This window comes from Acomys minous (genome assembly GCF_964271855.1).
Source record: "Acomys minous genome assembly, chromosome: 16".
NCBI classification, from domain to species: Eukaryota; Metazoa; Chordata; class Mammalia; order Rodentia; family Muridae; genus Acomys; species Acomys minous.
Genome location: NC_140498.1, coordinates 18,948,290 through 18,963,221, shown reverse-complemented (window position 1 = coordinate 18,963,221; position 14,932 = coordinate 18,948,290). Strand labels below are relative to the sequence as shown.

At 47.6% G+C, this 14,932-nt stretch overlaps 1 long non-coding RNA gene across 1 annotated transcript in view; it reads left to right on the top strand.

Moving 5' to 3' along the window:
* LOC311586736 overlaps positions 1-11,389 on the top strand; it is a 41,102-nt gene extending 29,713 nt beyond the window's left edge. Inside the window, exons 3-4 of the long non-coding RNA XR_014775638.1 lie at positions 8,856-8,943; positions 11,115-11,389. This is a non-coding gene — a long non-coding RNA (uncharacterized lncRNA). The remainder of the gene's footprint in view (positions 1-8,855; positions 8,944-11,114) is intronic.
* Positions 11,390-14,932: the final 3,543 nt, after the last annotated feature.

The window sequence follows — 14,932 nt, the reverse complement described above, 5'->3', positions numbered from 1 at the left end:
CTTAGTTGCCTTGAAACGCATTTCAAAGCCTTTTAAAATTGAAGCTTTATTCTCACCTGCCTTTTCCATAATAGAAAACTCTCTGTTCTTTGAGGAAAGATCCAGAGGTAATCTTGGTGCCGCTAGGTGGTTCCGTCTGGCATAGCAGATAAGCCAGGTTGGCTGTGGGCTTAGGGGCAGGAGTAAGAACAGGTCTGCTCAAAGATGAACCTCTCTCTGACACAGGCCTGCAGCATCCGCAGGGTAGTTGCATACCTCTGATGGTTCTCTTTAATGCATAGGGACCATTTTACTCCCATCCATCCAGGGAGGTCTCTGGCCCCTCCCTCTCTTTCTATTCCGCCCTGGGCTGCAGCTGCACGTAAGGCAGGGTGGCTGACCCACTGGCTCTCTGGCGCCATGGTTCTTGCTTTTCCATGAGCTCATGGGTAGGGTTAGCTTATGTGCATAGAGCGTCCCCTTCCCTCCCACCCCCCCACCCCCCCCACCCCGCCCCCCACTGCAGAGGCACATGGAGTCTGGTGAGTACTTCCAGCTGGCAGCCCACAAATTCAGAAAATCTGAAGGAAGCTCAGACCGCTGGGATTCCTCATCTCTGGGCTGGTTCCCAGGTTCAGCCCCAACCCAGGCCCTGACATCCACCTAAGTCTTGGCCGACTCTACTGGTTTGCTGCAACCTGGAGACTTCTGAGTGTCAGTCCTGTCCTTTCCTCCCTGCCAGCGTGCCTGCCTTTGTGATAAAGTGTCTTCTTCATGTCTGAGGATTCAGTTATATTTGTTCTTTGCAATAGATAATAAAAATAATATTGTTGTCCAGATATAGTAGTAGTACATGCCTGTAGTCCCAGTTGTCAGTAGGCAGGGTCAGGGTCAGGGTCAGGGTCAAGGTCAAGGTCAGGGGCAAGATTGTTGCAAGTTTGAGGCCAGCCTGGTCTATGTAGAGAGTTCCAGCCTAGCTCGAAGTACACAGTGTCACCCTGTCTCAAAAATGGAAACAGTTGGTTGTGGTGGCACACATCAGTAGCATATACTAAAGGTGTGGAAACAGGGGGTGGGGGTGGGTGGGTCACAAGTTTGAGGTCAGTCTGAGCTACGTCTTGATGACTCAGTAGTTAGGAGCAGTACTGTGCTTGCACAAGCCCAGAGTTCTATTGCTGGGACCCACACCACATGCAGTAGATCACAAATGCCTTTAACTCCAGCTCCGTGGGAGGGGGATCGAACACCTCTGACCTCCACGTACACCTGAACTCACACACAACCCCGCCCCCTCCCCATACACATAATTAAAAGCAAGAAAAATAGACCCAAAGCCCAAACCCCCACTTCATAACAATGTAATATCAGTGCAACGCTCTTCTGGCATGCAGACACATAGCAGTTAGGCATCTCAGGCACCTCCCCTGCCCCCCCCCCCCCCCCGGCTGTCTCCTCCCATTCTACAGAAATCTGCTTTGACAAAGGAGAAATAATTTGCACATCCCTGAAGTGTCCCCTGCCTTGCAAGGAAATTCACCAGCAGCTTCCACAAAGCAGCCAGCTCCCTCGGTGCATGTTAAACGGTTTCCTTTGCAGGGTTTTGAATCAGGAAGAACTTTTTCAGGGAAGTGCGCATGCACACACTCATGTTCACCTGGAGAAAATTGTTAGGCCCGGTCCTCAGGAGTGTGAGGGAAAGCTCATTTGCAAGTCTGATGCCATCTTCTACCCTCAACTCCCCAGGGTCAGTTAGTTCCCAGGCTAGAATGTAGATTTCCTTTCCATTTTTATATTAAGAGACCACCACAGAAGAATTTGCCTTTGGAATGCAAGAAAGTCAAGCACTGAGACCTGGGGGCCAGTGGGGTTAGGATCCATCCCAGGAATTTGAAGGATCATGCCAGGATTTCAACAGGACCCCCTCAGGGTGCTCTGTCATCACCTTTCTCTTTGTTTGACCAGGTGACCCAGTCCCTGGGGCTCCACTTTGGGAGCTTCAGGGACCAGGGACCCACTAGCACCCGAGAAGATGGGTGGGTTTGTATGTGCCTGCACCTATGCACCTTCTTTTGGGGATGGAGCCCCTCCTAAGGCTTGCAAAGGAGCTGTGGTTGGTTGGTTGTCCTGTGCAGGGGCTCTAGAGAGTAGGAGAGGTACCATTGGCTGTCCTCTGCTGGCTTCCCAGCTCCTGGACCCCAGCAACCCAGGCACTCGCTGCTTACTTGTGCATTGAATTGACTCAGGAGGTGGGTTAGCGTGATGGCCTTAGCTCAGTGGCCTTGGCATGAGGACCAAGGTGGCTGTGCTCCTGGAGTCTTCCGCTCAGTACCTTCTCAAAGGGAGGGACTACTGTGTCCAGCACTTTTCTGAAGGAAGAGACCTCTGTGTCTAGCACATTCCCGAAGGAAAGGGCTACTTTGGTTTCCTAGGAAATATCTGTACTCACCAAAGATTGAAACTGTGCATCAAAAGACCCAGATCGCTGCAAAAGAAATCTCAAAGCAATAACAGAAGCAAGGGAGAGGTAAATTGGATTTTCTGAGGCTGTCTGCCTGAGCGGTACCTAGTGCCCAGGGACGGCTGTGGTCTGGCCAGCTCGGCTGATGCCAGACAGCGATCTTAGCACAGAGCACTTCTGAGTGAGTTTGCTGCAGGAAGCAGCTGCCTTGGGCTTGCTCAAGGTGAGGTCCTGGGCCCCTAGAGCAGAGGGCAGGGTGCTTCGAAGCCTGGTACTTCTGTCCAGGGACAGCTGTGGTTCTGAGTGAGGCAGTGTGTGGAGGGAGGAAAGGGTCATAGGGCTTGGGGTCAGGGTCTGGCTCGTGACGCACATGGACCACCTCCCTCCCTCTGTGGATTCCGGCCTCTCTCTGAAGCTGATCAGTACCTGCCTTTTGTCTTCTGGGGGATCTCAGCTGTGGAGTTGGGATGCCAAAGGCAAGGGGCTAGAGGAATGTACTGGACTGGTATCTTATTTGGACAGGTCTGTGTGACATACACTGTGTGACACACACTTTGGCCAGCTGGTCCAGCGGTGGCCGTAAGAAAGCTGGGACTCCTGGATAAGCATGGGCAGTTGGGGCTGGGGAGGCGTGGAGGCAGGGGCACTATCTCGGATCCTTACCTGTGATTCAGGCAAGAAGATGAAGAGAGGAGAAAGGAGGAAGAGGAGGAGGAGGAGGAGGAGGAGGAGGAGGAGGAGGAGGAAGGAAGATGAAGGGCTCTGTTTGGTGCTCTTCTGACAGTAGGGACCAATTCCTTAGAGCAGTTTGTTTTCAAGACAGTGGAAGGTGAGCAGAACTGGCTCGGTGCTCGCTGGGGTAGATTGCTAACTGAATCTTTCTGGCCTAGTGGCCTCTCCCAGAGTTACACTGCTGGGTGCTGCTGGCCAGGAACTAGTTGATAGAGGACTCAAGCGCTCAAAATGGCTGCTGAATCCATGATCCACAGTCCCAGGTGGGAAATGAATGTTTCTTCATATTTCTGGGTCTCCTGCGGTCTGGCACAGATAGAAGGCTGTTTGCTTTACATAGTGCTCCTGGCATCTGAGACCTTTTCCTGGACAGAGCACAAAAGGAATCACATGAGAGTTTGAGAGTCTAGAACCTTCTGCTCAGAAGCAGAAGAGATGGACATTGTAATGACAGATCCCAGCCCCACACTCCGCTAGGTCTACTAACCTCAAGCTACGGTGGCCTTGACTGGACCAAATAGGCCACAGAATCCCACTCTCTGCTTGAGAGAGAGAGAGAGAGAGAGAGAGAGAGAGAGAGAGAGAGAGAGAGAGAGAGAGAGAGACAGAGAGAGAGACAGAGACAGAGAGAGACAGAGACAGAGACAGAGATACAGAGAGAGACACACACACAGACAGAGACACAGAGAGACAGAGGCTCAGAGACAGAGAGAGATAGACAGAGAGACAGAGAGATGGTCTGATGAGAACAAAGCACAGGAATTTAGTTCAGCACTCTGAGAGATAGCATTCTCTTTTCTTTTGGAGGTGAACAATTAAGAGTGGAATCCTGGTGGCAGTTGGCAGCCATTTCGTGATCATGAGGAAAGCCGCTGTGAAAACAGAACATAGAAGGTGGCCCATCAGAGGAAATGGATGGAGCCAGGTATTCGGAATCGATGGGGCTGTAGTCTCCTGTGTTCAAGCCAATTTGAGGAGGCTTTCTGGACTCTTGGACTGAGCACTTTCTGATCCACAAGGCCAAGGCAAGTTAGCTTCTAAGGATCATTTTAGTTCTAGAAGTTTCTATTCAGCCTGATGGTCTATCACTTGGGATCAAAGCAGCCAAGGGGCTGCCTGTGGTAGGGTTTTTGATCACAGATGCTATATAAGTCACTCCACTATGACAAAATACCTGATGAGAAGCAACTTAAAAGAATTAAAGGTTTAGTCTGGTTTCTGGCCCTGTGGTCTATCATGGGGAGGGTAGGCATGGCAGGGGCCAGCTGGCCACATTGCCTCCTCGTAGTGACCCACTTTCTCCATAAGATCACCCTTCCCAAATGGTGCCACCACATGGGGACAAGTGTTTGAACATAGGAGCCTGTAGAGGACAGGCCACTCAAACAAGCAGTATGTGTCATCTCCTTCCCTTTGTGTGATAAGGGCACTTTCGTTTTTTAGGAACCTTTCTCTACCAAGTTCCAGGAACTGTTGCTCATGGCTCTTTCATGTGGCTAGGAGGGGCCCACTAGATCTGGTTCCCCCAGAAGCTGATATCCTGGCCAGGCACCTGCTTGGTCTAGTTCTGACAGTCCTTTAAAAGCATGGAGGGGGTCTCTTTGCATTGACTGGTGCCTACTCTTACCTGTAGTTAGGGGTTAAAGGTAATCTCAATCTAGAAGCTTCTGACTTGAAGATTTAGCCTTTTTTTTTTCAAACGCTCTGTAGATTAGAAAGTACTAGGGCCCCCCAGCAGCACTCTATTTCTGAATTGTATTCTTGCCTCCCAGAGTCAATTATGGGAAAGCCACAGAGCACAGGCTGATACTTATGATTGCACAGTTCCTAAGCCCCGTGTACCAGGGGAAGCCAAACAAATATGCTTCTGTTTTACAAATCCTTAGACATTTCCACAAAGGCTCCCTTAACTGTCTCTGACAGTAAGAAAATTAATAGATGAAGCTGACAGTGTGTAAAATGACTGTGTGTGTGCGGGTCTCTGAGGATAATATCATGTCTTCACTAGAAATGACTGGTGTGATGGGGATTCTAGCAGCGGGGGAGATGGATGGGTAGAAAGCCCGCCATGGGTTAAACGCCATTATTATGGGCTCTTTCAATGAGGAAATATCTGTGAAGTACGGGCTTCCTGTGGAACACTGGCTTGGTACCCAGGAATGCAGAGCAGTGGAGGATGTTACAGAGAGGTTCTTTGACCTTGAAGAGCTGCCCACTCAAGGCAGGAAGAGAAGGGCCCCAGACTCGAAGGCGGTCTGTGTTCTAAGATGCGTGGAAGGAAGTAGCAATAGTTGGAAACCTGGGCTTTCTCAGGGGAAAAGGACTTGAATTAGACTTCAAAGGAAATGAACAAATCATTATTTGGAATGGAACTCTGTATTATTGAATGAGCCTTGAAGCAGCCATTCATTGGCTAGGGCTTGGAGGTTTTATTTACTGAGGATGTTGAAATAAAATTTATTATAACAAGAATTGGCCTAGCCTGTATTTGTCCTATATTTAAAACATGTAATTTTTCACAGTAACAGCAGAGAACATGAAATTTAAATGTGAGCTTCTTTATGGAGTCTGGGAAATGACTTCTTCCTGGATGGAATTGCACTATTGACTGTGTTAGGTTTGCAGGTGATTGAGCAAATAGTATTTTCTATTTGATCTTATTATATTTTAATCACATCGCAAGAAATGTCAGAATTGTACAAAATGAGAAACTTCACAAGCTCGTATTTCACGACACAGCCAGTTTGTAGAGAGCTTTGGAAGGGGCCTCGCTTGCATTGATTTGCTGTGGTGATCAATTGTGGCTTAGTGCTAATGGCATGGTGTGGGACCAGCTTCTTCCATGCTGAGCCCGAAGGTCACATCTCTACATCCCTCTGCAGGAAGCTGGCCACGCTGTTCTGTTTTATGCTGTGACTTTAGTCTGAAGGTTAGTGGGTGAAATACCACCTACCTCTGGCTTGCTAACTCATCAAACCATCATGGCTGAACAAATATTGCCCTTGGGGCTAGTCATATAGTGAGACATCCATTTTTTCTTGCTTTTCTTTTTTTACTCTCTCTAGGTTTTTTTTTTCCCTCTTTGTCTTCTTCCCAGTCTAGTAGTCAACAGGCACACAGGGCTTTGTTGTCTCTGTAGGGCAACATGGCCGGGTTGCAGTCAGCCATGGCCTGAGTTACTGGCTTTTGTTTTTGGAAAGGCCGATCCCTTCCTGTAGAGTAGAGTTTAGGTACAGGCCAAAGGCACAGAGATTCCTGCATCACCCTTAAATAGAGATCCCACTGTCTGGGCACCTGAAGAGAGGTGCCAAGGCCCGGGGATGGCCAGGGTGTAGTCCCAGTGTCTCATAGCTCTGTGTGATGGTGTGGAAGCACAGGGGTCACAGGGATGTCATTGGCCCATGAGAGGTTCCTAGAAAATAGGGATTCTGCCTACTGCACACAGTTCTGTTAAGACTTGGGGGGATGGGGCCACAGAATTGTGGCAGGAAGTCCATGAGCAAGAAATAAAAAAAATGGAATTTGTCCTCATAAAATAATCCCCATAAGCATGATCCCAGAAGTTCAAACTGTGACCCCCTAGGGGGAACCCTTTGACCGGGGCTGGACTTTGCTACATCTGTCTTAGAGTGACCCTGATTTCCATGGTAGAGCTTGCTAAACTGGAAGCCACATATACCGTGGCTTACACAAATCTCCCAGGACTGTAGGTTTTTTGCCAACCTGGACTGCCCTCCCTTCAAGGGTGTAATTTCCATGTCAGGAAAGGGCACACAAAGAACCTCACCCAAGTTGAGTGAACACTTCGCACAGCTAGAGACTCCTATGGCCCGTGCCCTACCCTTCTGTATGCTCCAGAGAACGACCTGCCGTAGCCGTGTTCGCACTTTTGAGTGAGTGAGTTTATTAAGTATACAGCAAGCCAAAGTAAAAGAGTAAAATAGCCAGCGACGTGTGGGTGAGACAGAAGGCAGAACATCATCAAACTAGATATTCAAAACACTTAGAAGCTGACTGGAAAGCCCTTTTAGGAAGCCATTTGGAGTCTCCAGGAGGGAGGGTGCCAGTAGAGTGTCCCCTTTGGTGAACCTTTCCAGAGGGCGGCAGAAAGGGGACTTCATCAAATCAGAGGCTTGCAAATATCTTAGCAGGAGCTGACTGGGGAAGTTGAGGCAGCTGGCTGGGGTTCCCGACTTAGCTTTCTCTGTGCAGCCGGGCTTCCAGCTTCTCTCTCCCAGTGCAGACATCTTTCTATTATGGGACAAACAGTAGTGACATCTGTTGGAGATGGCTGACCCAGCTGTTCTCAGGGACATGATACTCTTTACTCTTGGGCTGTTTGGCTGGTCTCTCTCCTCCCTGTTACGGACTTAGGGGTGCTATCCCATTGAGACAAGGGGCCTTGGAACACCCTTGACATAAACATACTTGTGTCTGAAGAACGGGGGCAGCCCCAATCCATAGCAAGCGTCTCGATGAGCTCAAACATATGGCACATGGCTGTTTACCAATATCAGGTGCTTTGCAACTGACTCTAACACAGTGGTTCTTAACCTTCCTAATGCTCTGGCCCTTTAAGACAGTTCCTCGTGTTGTGGTGACAACCCCCGCCCCTCAGCAACCATAGAATTATCTTCATTGCTACTTCATCGGTGTAACTTTGCTACCTGTTCTGAACTGTAATGCAGATACCTGATGTGCAGGACGTCTGACACGCGTTCTCTTGACTCATACAGGTTAAGAACTTCTGCTTTAGGTGACACTTGAGTGATTGCCCAGCCTTTTCTCTCTTTCAGGGCACTTAGGCAACTATTTGTCCTATTCTGTTCCAACACATGGATTCATTCACTACTCTCCACTTCCTGTCACCACAATGTCTGGGTGCCCAGTCCCCTGCAGGAATGGCCTAGAACCTCTTGACACTGGCGATTCTTCGGCTTCCATTCCAAGTCATCTTGGTGTCCATGGTTTTGACTGGAGCCCTTGCTTTCTTCTACGGACTCATCTCCAACTGGGCTGCTGTCCCCTGTGGTCTCCTGGGCAGCTGCTCTTACTGTCTGCTCCAACTTTCTGTACAATTCAGGGCAGCTGTGGCTTAGCCTACCTGGCACTTTTTGTTGTCCCTTAAAAAAAAGTGTGTGTGTGTGTGTGTGTGTGTGTGTGTGTGTGTGTGTGTCTATGGAGACCAGAGGGACATCCGGTCCCCTGGAACTGGTGTTGCAGATGGGTTTCAGCCAGCTGTGTGGGTGCTGTGAACCCAGGTACTCTGCAAGATCAGAAATTGCTTTAACCATTGAGCCATCTTTCCAGACCCTTCTACCATTCTTTAAAGCAAGAGAGGTGTGATGAGAAACAAGAGAAAAAGTTCTAGCTCACTTTATCAACAAAAGAATGCAGCTTCATATACCAAAGAAATGGCTAGCTCAGCTGCTTGTGTACCACCCAGCACTATGAAAAGTTACTGTGTTCCTCCCACCCTCAACCCCAAGCTTAACACATCCCATTGGAGTTTGTTCATCACACTGGGGTACCTTGGTGCACAGTTTGAGAATGATGCAAGCAGATTATGGTGTACATTTAGAGAAAAGCCATTTATGGTCATGGTATGTTATTTGCATATAGTGTGTTATTAGGCCCCAGTGTCAGGCTTTAAGGTTTTTAACAAGTTCTTTCTTTCTCTCCTCAGCCCCTGCCCATCTCCCCGGTTGAGCTCCTCCCAGAGTTTGGGGAGTCAGACTGTGTGAAGTAAGGCGTTTCAAGCTGCTAGACTTGGGGTAAGCTGCTCCACAGCCACAGATGATGATGCAGAGTGTCTGTCTTTTCATAATGACTGTAAGGGCTTCGCGTTTGCCAAGAATATCAATTATGTGCAGACACATGTTGTGAATATCCCCTGGAATTTTTAAAATGAATATGCATTGAATTTATTATCATTTAGGGCAGAAGTGGCATCTTTACTTTTATTCAAGGAGAAATGTATTATTTCTCTTTGTTCAGGAACATGGATTTAAATCTTTTTATACACTCTGGTGAATGTGGTTACTCTCTTGTTTGTTTAAATTCTTAGGTATTTCATCTTCCTTATAGTTGGTTGCCCTAGAGTTGTTTTATATATTTTTGTTAATATTTTGAGTGATATCTATTTTAAAATATATTTTCCTGATTATTGATCATAAGAGTACCTTAAAAGTTATATGTTATATATATGTGTATATATGTGTGTGTCTACACACATTAAGAGTAATATATACTTTATACTATGTAACAGTAACATATATATATATATATATATATATATATATATATATATATATATATATTAACACACACACAAACTGAATGACACACTGATTTTTAAACCTGCCTGGGTCGAATGCACCGACACTTGAGTTGCTAAGCCTGAAGAATGAGGCCACTCATTCTTCAGTGGGAGCATTCACAGTGGGTGGCTCTTCAGAACGAAGTCCTATGTATAGGATACAATGTAGGCTTTGTCTATGGTTGGCATGTCATATATATTTGCTGATATCACTTTTATTCCCAATCAATGGACATAAAGCCAAATATGCCACTGACTAAAGCTCACTCAGAGAAACTAAAGACACAGAGCAACCAAGCTATATGTTAGGACAGAGGGCACACAAATACACTGTGCCTCATTTGTTCATCCCTCACGGGTCTCCGGGCTGGCCTTTGTGCCCCAGCACAGAGAGTAGTTGTCCCTTCAGATGAATCATGCCCTTCGATTTGAAATCCTTGAAAGGGTGTACATACCATCGGCTGTGTTTCATACCACACGTATGTGACATTACCACGTCTCGGCATCAACCTTCAGATTTGAGTTGACGTTGTGTCATCGATGCCTCCATTGTCAGCTAGCCTCCCCAGCTCAGGCCTCCGTCCTTGTGCTCCCAGCTTATCTTTCCCAATCTTTCCTTGCAGCTGCTGTGAGTTAGCTCTGGCGGTCCCTACCCGTCTTTGTTGGTTTGAATAAGTGTCTCCCACAGGCTCATGCATTTGACATTGGCCCCCAGTTTGAGGTGCTATTTGAGGGGTGGGGCAGCGATAGAACTTTCCTTGCTGGAGGAAGCACGTCACTGGGCATGAGTTTTGAGGGTTTATAGCCTCACCCCATTTTTAGTTCATTCTCTGCTTCCGGTGTGTGTGGTTGAAGATGTTAATCGCTCTGCTTTCTGCTTTGGTTGACTGCTGCCATGCTTTTAAAGTGTTACAGACCAGAAGGTATCCTGGTAGCTGAGAGGCAAGGAATACCACAAAGTCACACTGCACAATGAACCTCACCCAGGAGGGTGGCTGCCTCTACTTGGGGTAGATGAAGCAGAGAAGTGGGCAGAATGCAGGGTTTATAGAGGCTTTGTTGGATGGTGGCGCTTTCCAGCGTGGCCTGGGGTCAGGGCTTGCTGGGATTTTTTTTTCTTGTAGGGTGGGGCCTGGCCACTCTCCCACCTTGGGCCTGGGAATGGCCATTACAGCTGTTAGCATGCCCTTAGGCAGGTCTAGGGATGGGGCCTGGTCACTTGGGGCTCCTCAGGTGGGGTCCAGGCCACTCTGCCTTGAAGGTTTACAAAGTATACAGAGTATACAAAGTTTACAAAGTATATAAAGTCTACAAAGTTTACAGAGGGAGCCCAGGGCAGGGAAGGCTTTGACTTGAGTTAGAGTGCATAACCAAGGTGTCCCTCCCACCCCCAAGCCTTGCATTATGGACTCTCCCTCTCAAACCATAAGCCTAAAGAAGCTCAACTCTCCAGTTGCTTCAGGTCATGGAATTTCATCACAGTAACAGGAAAGTCACTAATACACCACCCTCCCCACTATGCTGAGTGTCCTCCCCCCCCCACCTCACCCCCTCCCACCCCTGCTCTGGCCTTCATCAACTCAACAAATCCCCACAATGTAATGCCACACCTTTCTCTTTTCTTAGAGTGTAGCTAAGAAGAAGGAACATAGAAGAAACTCTGAACAGGGGTTAGACCTGTACTGTCTCTCACTGAAGTGGAGCTGGTCCTTCCTGAGATGGGCTGTTTGAGCATGAAATACACACTGGAGTTTGAAGACTTAATCCAGGAGGAGTAATATAAAATGTGTCACAACACATACTTATGCTGGGTATATTAGAATGCTGATATGCTTCACATTCGGAGTTAAATAAAGCAATCCATCAGGCCCAGCATGTGCAGCCTCTCTTGGCTGGGCCATTAGAGGTCACCAGAAGCTACATTGGATTCCCCTGTGTTCTGTGTATGTTTCTATGGGCTGCCTCTCAGGGGCTGCAGGCAGCTGGCAGATGCTTCTCGGTGGATTGGGAAACAGCTAAGGATACTTAAGGCTGTGTATCTTCCGCCGAGTTTCCATTGAGAGGAGCAAGTCACCGACCAAGGCCAGCACCACTGGGCAAGGCGGGGTCCTCTGCTTGCTGAACAGCTAAATGGCTACCACTCACTGTAGAGAGAAGCATGAATCTAGTATGGATTTGGCGTTTGTAAGATTCTGTGTCAGGACACTGGAGGGCCAAATAACAGAGAGACCCCTTGAAGATGTCCCTGCTCCAATCCCCACAGTCTGTGAGGGTGCCACCTTACAGGGCAAGGGGACTTTGCAGGTGTGACTGGGTTAATGATATTGAGATGGGGTGGTCATCTATCACAAACTGCCTGAGGAGCCTGATAAAGTCACAGGGGCTCTTCTGAGAAGGGCCCTGGTCAGGGGGAAGAAGGCGCTGTGATGGTGGAGGACTAGTGGGCCAGAGATGGACAGGTATACTGTTGGCTTTTAAGCTGAAGGGTGGGGCCAGGAGCTATAAGATGTAAGCCGACTTTAGAAGCGAGAAGAAGCTGACACTTTCCCCTCTACCTCAGAAGACTGCTAAGATAATAGGTTAATGTTACGTAAACCACTGAGTGCATGTTAATCCGTGCACTCAGTTAAAGTGGCAAAGTTAAAGTGACTTCAGACCTTGAAGATGCCCTTCTGAGGTATAGAACAATTAGGTGGCAGAGTTGAAGGTATGTGCATTTTTTCTGTCATGACACAAGGGGGCGCTCATCTGCTCTTTGTGTCTCAGTCCCTCTTCTGTAAATACAGTCTCTAAGGAATGCTGGCAGCAGCTTTTCTTTTTCCTCTTGGGTAACTGGCCACATGTTAGTGGCATGAGCTTAAACCCTTATCACGGGGCTGGAGAGGTGGCTCAGTGGGTAAGAATGCGCTCTGCTCTTGGAGGGGACTCAAGTTTGGTTCCCAGCACCCATGTCAGGTGGCTCACAACTAACTACCTGTAACTCCAGCTCCCGGGCATTCAGTGCCCTCTTCTGGCCTCCACTGTCACTTGCATGCATACGTATATACCCCTACTTAGACAACCACACAAAACCACACACACACACACACACACACACACACACACACACACACACACGAAAGAATAAAATAAATCTTAGCCAGGTGTGGCCATGTAAGCCTTTAGTCTCAGCACTCAAGAGGTAGAGGCAGGCAGATAGATCTCTGTGAATTTGAGGTCAGCCTGGTCTACATAGTAAGTTTCAGGACAGCCAGGGCTATAGAGAGAGACCCTGTCTTTAAAAAACAAAACAAAACAAACAAATCTTTTAAAAAATCTTATTAGCAGCCTGGTCTAGAGGCAAAGATTTGTGATTCCATCCCCTGGGAAGGCTGAAGCCAGAGGTTCCTAAGTTCGAGGCCAGCCTGGGCTACAGAGTGAGTACAATGCCAACCTGGGCAACTTAGTAAAATCTGATCTGAAAATAAATAGTAAAAGAAGCCTGGGGCTATAGCTTAGTGTAGAGTGCTTGTCTATTATGTACGAGGTTCAATCCCCAATATAGCAATCAAAACAAAAACGTAACTCTCCCCGACTGACTAGCTTACGAATTCTATGGTACACATGTTATATCCACAGCTAGAGAAGTATACTGAATATACCAAATCTTCTCTGGGGTCTCGACAAGGCAAGGAGGGCTATTGGGGTTATGGCTTAAGGTTAGACCTCCAGATCCAACTGAGCAGCCATGGGTGATAAGGAAGTTGAAATTTATCCAAGTCACTAGGGATGCTCTGACCTCCCTCCTCCTCGCTCCCTCCCTACTTGGGATGACAATAATATGATCCTATTTTTTTTTAAATCCAGGCAGATGGTAATTGTGATAGATGAACCGGAGGGGGCCAAGCCAATCAAGTAGAGGCTAGCATATTCACCTGGGCAGGAGGTGACTAGTACCTCAACCACGATGATGACAGCCAGGAAAGCTTCAAGTGGAGTTAGGACTCTTGCAGACCTACTGAGTCTGGCGTGTGTGGTAGATACTTTGTAGAATCCTTCTTCAGTATTCAGGACTTGGTCCCTCAGCTGGCCTTCAGTTTCTTATTCTGCCGGAAGGAGAGGGTGATGGGCACAGACAGTACTGCTGGAGTTTCTGTTGCTTTGGCAACACGAGGTCATTGGTGACCTCGGCAGGAGGTGCTTATGGGAGGGCAGAGCTTGGATGGACAGGTGAATCGCAGGAAGCCTTTGGGGCTTCAGGTTCAAGTCTTCCACTTTGACTAAGGGTGGAGAAAGGGTGGGAGGAACAGATGGAAAAGTGGATAGTACCCATGGGTGGGGGGTGGAAGGGTGCTAGAAACATAGATGGTTTCCAGAAGCATCCATCTTGAATGCTAGGCTCTAAGAGCAGGTCTTGTTTGTGTGTGCCTGAGGTCCACCTGGTCGAGGACACTGACTGCTACTCGGCACTGGGCATCGAGCACCAGCCTGGGTTGAGACCCTTCACAAAGATGCTTGGACCTTGGTGTCTCGGACTTGGTACCCATGAAGGCAAGGGTAAAAGTTACATTAATCCCGTGTAACTCCTTGATCAGTTTCTTATCCCATCTAGTACATTTATTTCCAGTATTTTTTAAAAATTTTACTAAAATGATTCTAAAGAATTTAATTCCACATTCTGTAATTTGTACAGAGAGGATTTAATATGTCCATCAAATTGTATCCATTATAACTTCTGCCATTGTTAGCTTTCTTCTGTGACCATTGTTTCTGTCAAATCCAATTTTCCTGGACAAATATTTGCAGATTGAAATTTTATCAAGACAGTTTGATCTCTCTGCGTCGCTCTCATTCTTGCCAAGATTTATATATGTATCTCAGATTGGTCAGTGTGAAATTTTAACTATTATCAGCTGTATTTTGAGGATATTATTTCTTCTAATAAAGTTCATTATGGCTAGGATAACATATGATAACATATTTATTTCTTCGCTAATTTATAAGAGAATCACAAAGTTCTGCTTGGCTCCGCTGTCCAGGGCTGGCTGATTGAATTGTAAATCTAGTCTTCGCCTTGTTTCGGAGTTCCCTATGCGCCTTGTACAGATTGCCTCCTCTGTTGGCAGAGCACATAGGTTGGAATTCCCCCTGGGTCACTATGGAGCAGGAGACTCCCTGTCTGGCTCTGCAGCCTACCCAATGGCTGAGCCTCTAACCTAGACTCTGTGACTGCACTTCCCTTATGCCTGTATTAGTTACTTCCTAGATGCTGTAACAAAATACCCCAAACAACAGCAGTGTGAGCCTGTCTCCTTCATGTTGGGGAAGGGATGGAATCAGAGACCCGAGGCAATGGTCACATTGTATCAGCAGCATCGAGGAAGCTGTGAAGGCAGGTGCTCTGCTGGAGCTCCCATGCTAATTCATTTGAGACCCCCGCCCATGGCACTGTGCTCTCTACATCA